Here is a 5,231-nt window from a genome sequence, read left to right on the forward strand (position 1 = left end):
AGCAGAGAGGATTTGCAACTGTAGATCTTAATATATCTTGTAGAAATCAGGTTTGCTGACAGTAAAGTCCTCTAGGAGCAGATTCGGAGGGGAACTTCATGAACACCAGTGGTAGAGGACTGGTCTGAACGCACGAACGTCACAAGCCTGCCTGATGGCTTGTGACCAACGCAGTGACACTAGAAAAGCTTTCCAAAAGTGTTAGTGTAATTTTACTTTGAAGTCTTGCTCTCTTTAAGCAAGGCAATAACAAGTTAACCTTTACAGTGTTTGCTGTGTGAGGTTTTAATTACAGGAATATAAGTAATTTATTAATCCAAAGAAGATGGGATTCTGCAAAGCAAAATGGATGACATGTTAAGTGTCCTATTGATACAGTAAATGGATGAGGACTCTCAATGCAATGTGAATTAACACACTTCTCAAATTCTCCACGAAGCCTCAAGAGTTGTATCTGCTGCTGCTGTAAAGGGGTAGGATTCTGGAAAAGCCTGTGTGTTTCTCTAACTGAGTTTTAGTTCAGTGTGTTTCTCTCAGTTTACATTTTTTCTGTGTGGCTCTACTGTATGTTTGTTTTGGGGAAGGCAAGTCTTGAAGTGAGTCAGGTGCAGTAATGATTTCATATTTAGCTTTATGTTTTAAGATGGAGGGAGATAACCAAAACCTCTGCTAGTTCTGCCTAAAATTTTTCAGAGAAAGTTACGGCTGTGAAGATTCAAGACTTTCCAGAAGTCTTCATAAGAGTTGTCGCCTCTTTACTAGGTGAACTCAAGCACCCTTTCCTGATGAAGGTGGTATTTGTGGTTACTTCTGGGAATGTGCTTACTCGAACAGAGGCCATGAATTGTGGAGGTGCATTTACAGCGTGTTGTCTACTCGTTCCCGTTTTCAGCAGGGGAATGCTATGTGTGACCTGCATGATAGCTTTCTCAGATAATCCCTAATCTCTGCATTTAAAGTGAGAGTTAACCCATCAGGTGGACATCCTTAATCCAGAAAGACAAAATCCACCTGGAGAAAAGTTCTATAAGATGATGGTGGGGGAGGGGAACTTGTCTCTGCCTCAGGTCTAAAGCAAAATGCTCATTTTCCGGGTCACTTTTCATGGTTACAAGAAATCAGAAGAGTAATAAACATTGTTTTCTCCCCATCAGGAGAAGGCAGCCCTAGTTTCAGAGCCCTTTGGTTTGTCCAGAAACATACATTGGTAAAAACTTCATGTTTGTCAGTATGGAGGAAGGATAATGACAGGGAAGATTTACTGCTCATCAAGGTACACGGCTCTTCACCCTAGGCAAGTCACCTCTGCCGTTGGGTGAGCGTCCTGTCCTCATGTTCAGCTTTTTTCTATGTGGAAAACAACTTGTTTCATGTAGGACAAGAGAGATTCTTCCCCCTTTTTTTCTTTTTTTTTTTTGTCTTGTCTTGTCTTTGCACGTAGCAGGCACTCTGTGTTCTTGAATCAATAGTTCATGGCAGAAGCTGCTTATCGCCTGCTCTCAGGAGACGTTCTGACTCAGAAATGTACAGAGAGCATATGTATTACTAAAACAATAAACCTAGTTTTCGTGTTTATAGGTGGCAAAGTTTTCTAAGAAATTATGAAGACCACATTTTTTAAAAGTTTGTAATGCTGCCTCCTCATTAAAATTTTTCACTTGTTCCAAATTTTGGCATGTTTGTCTAAAGTTTAAAAAACAAACAAACAAAAAATACCAAACAGTAAAAAACAGATAGAAAATAATCCAAGCCCAATTCAAGTTTCCTCATCTTGGTAGCTCCTACAAAAATAGTTTCAGCTACTATTTCTTACCTATATGTGTCCAGAAACGTATAAATGCAAATAAAAAGGAGGGAAAAGGGAAGACTTGGGTGGGGGGAGGGTTCTGACTGCTCACTGAGTTTGGATGGGAATATCAAAATAATCCATAAAGATTTTGGATCAAGTATAAAGAGAAGATGATGGAAGCAAGTGATCACTCTGGGCTTGATGGTAGTAATAATAATAAAAGTTCAAGAAAAATGGAAGTTCACTGTTCCACCCATACAAGTTTCCCTGTAAGGAAGTGTTCGAATGAACAGTGTCTGCCACATTGTACACGTGCTGGGTGATGAGCAGCATGCTCCAGCAATGGTGCTGTGAGCACTGACAATGCTGGATTAGCAGTGCGGCAGCTGCTAGATTCACCTTCTTTAGCAAAGCTTCCCTGCAGACCACAGCCGGGACTTAGTATGTTTAGAAACACACAGCTACTTTAACTGATCACGTAATTGCTCTTAAACCTGTGTTTTCCTTAAAAAACAACCTTCAAGTGCTGTCCATCATGGAGGCAGGGTGGGGTGCCATCCTTCCCTTCAAAGTGTTGGTCAGGAACTGCACAACCAGAGCATGCTGAATACTCACTCTGCCTTGAGAAGCCACCACGGGGGATGTTTCCAGATAAGCTGGGCTAATCGGGCCGCTGTGATTTCAGAGGTTGCTGCTCTGCCACCTTGTAAGAGGAGTATGGTCTGCGCTTCTTCCTGACCAGCTGCGTGTCGGTATGGTCCCAAAATATCTCTGCTACCAGATTTCTTCTGGATCAAAAGTCTTAACCAGTGCTGTTTTCTGCCACGTCGTCCAATACATGCAGTAATTGACTGACCCAAAGATCACCTGGTAGCTCTTTTTGCTCTGTGTAAGAAATAATCTTTGAGATGAGCCCTCTTAGACTAATTAAGCAGAGATTCCCTCTAATCCCCTTAGAGTAGACCTCTCATTGCCCTGGCTTTGTGTGGACAGACTCCATAAAAGCTCTGGCCATTGCCTGATTGAAGAAGCAACCGTGTACTGGCCAAGATAAACATGCTGCCAAAGGTGTATCAGAGGGGTAATTCAGCATCTGTGCTGTCAGATTTATTAGAATGCTTGAATGCACTAATTTTGCTAAGTTGCACCAAGAACAAAGCGACTTGATGCCCCAGAGTGTGATGTCTTGCTTGCGTTGGCCTCTAGTGCAGTGAAATGCCCGCAATGCTGCACTGCGAGACCGTTTCTAGCTGGCTTTCTCCAGAATGTGCCTCCTGCACTCCACCCTGACAACAGCCTTAACAAAACCCGTGTGCCGCTACCTGCGGTCGAGCTGGAGGCCACACCACTTCGCAGGGTGGCTCAGGCCCTGGCCCTTGGCATGCCTGCCCTGTGTCCAAGCCAGAGCTGAAGTGTCCTGGTGCTGGAAATGGTATGTTGCAGTCCCGGGGGACCCTCTCTGGAGGGGTCCCTCTCTGGGCGCATCAAGCAAGATGCAGAAGTCAGTTCTCTACTTGGAGATGTTCAGGGTGCGAGAAGAGGACTTGGCCCCTTGCAAGTCACTGAAGGCGTGGGAGGTGATAGGAAACCTTGTGTCAGGGTAGCGTGTAGAATGTTTTCCCTCTCTCTGAATGTCTCTCTACCAGCACATCTGAGGTTCTTCAAAGGACGGGGTATTTCTTACCTGCCCGTCCCTCAATAGGCACAACTTAACTGCTGTCACAGGCAAAACACTCACTGTTGGCAACTAGCTGAGAGCGCGGGACAGGAGTGTTTCCTGTAGTTAATGGAAGAGTCACGGAGACCGGAGAGTTTCTGAGGCTCCTACAGAAGAGTCAAAATCTTAGTTAAACTTGGCAAGGCTCCTCGTCTAGTGATTACAGTACAACAGTGTTTAAAATGTTCAGCCAGGACCAGTCAGATGCTGATGGTAAAAGCAGGCTTTTGAAGGCCTATCTTAAAAGTCTGTAAAAAATAAAATACCCTGGTAATATCTGTTGAATGTTTCTGAGAAGGTAATTGTTGATCCTCAGTTAAAACGAAGTTAATTTCCAGCTAAGACTGATTTTTCTGACTTCTTTCTTCTGCACAACTATTGGAAAAAGGCCTTGGAAAAGGTGAGCACTTGGTTTTCCGTCAGCTGAGTGCCTCAAAGGTGAGTTGAGTTAAACTCGGGACCCCAGGGGCACAGGATCTCAAACGAGTTGTCCTTCTCAGCTTTTTTCGGTTGCGGCAGGGAGACACCCTTGCACACGTGTCATGTTCAAGTCTGGGAATAAGAAATCCTTTTCTCTACTGATACTTAACAGACCCTTTACTAGTAATTTATCCAGACACGCATATAACCTTTATCATCAGCCTTTTGTTTTAATGGGCTAACAATCACTTGCAGTGAAATTTGTTTAAAAAACCATGATTTTTTGGTTTCTCTTTGTTGAGTTTATAGTCTATATTTATATCACGCTCTCAGGCAATGATCTTCAGACTCTTGAGCAAAATGGATGCGTTACATCCTCATTTCACACTTACAGAAAGGAAGTCGTGGAGACAGTTACTCACCCAAAGGAGCGCTCCATGGCACAACGGATCCCCAAAATCATGTCTCTCAGCAAAATTCCCTCCTGTAGTAACAATAAATTACAATGAAAATTAAACTCTGAAACTAAAGGAACTTGAAAAACCATTGGTTTTGGAACTACTCTGCTTCTAAGTGTATCAGTATATACAGAGTGTAAGGCAACAGAGGAGGAAAGGAAGTTTGTATTATTTTTGTTTGTTATAAAAACTCAGACCGTCAATCTTTCTCCTTCCCTTGTTTGAAAAATCCCAGTGAAGTAAGAAGTAGCTCTGTAAGTCTGGTACTTAAAAAAATAATCTGGGTAAACATAAACTCTACTCCAGTCCTTTTAGTGCTGTACATGGTGAAAGAGACAAAAAACATTTCAAGAGCTTGAATGGGGAATATCCTGGAAAGGGACAGCCTGAATAGAGCTGGCCTTTGCGATGCCAGGGAAACAGGAGGTCAGGCTTAGTAAATTGGCCAGAATTATTTTAAAAGGGCTGTTATAAACTGCGAAGGGTGCATTTGTGTGTAACAGCACATTTCTGCTCACAATGTAATTCTCGGAGGGAATGTAAGATGCTTTTTTTGCGGGGGGGGGGTGTCTTCACGTTCTGGCTTGGTGGGTGGGAAAGGAGGTAGCAGGGAGGGAACTCGTCTCTTGCACGCATCTTGGTTCTAGGTGCTGAATGCTTTCCCTGGTCCTTAAGTGGTGGGGGAGAAGGAAAAAATGGAGCAAAACTTTGTAAACCTGATCTTGGAGGCTACATACTTAAAAGCAAGCTCGCTGGTCTGTTTGGCAGCATGGTGATGAACAGCGAGCCCCTTTGGGGACTCACCAGCCCTTACCCAGGGATGCAGATCTTTCTACAGCCAATTATT

This window comes from Pygoscelis adeliae, unplaced genomic scaffold, assembly GCF_000699105.1.
Source record: "Pygoscelis adeliae isolate BGI_AS28 unplaced genomic scaffold, ASM69910v1 Scaffold48, whole genome shotgun sequence".
NCBI lineage: Eukaryota > Metazoa > Chordata > Aves > Sphenisciformes > Spheniscidae > Pygoscelis > Pygoscelis adeliae.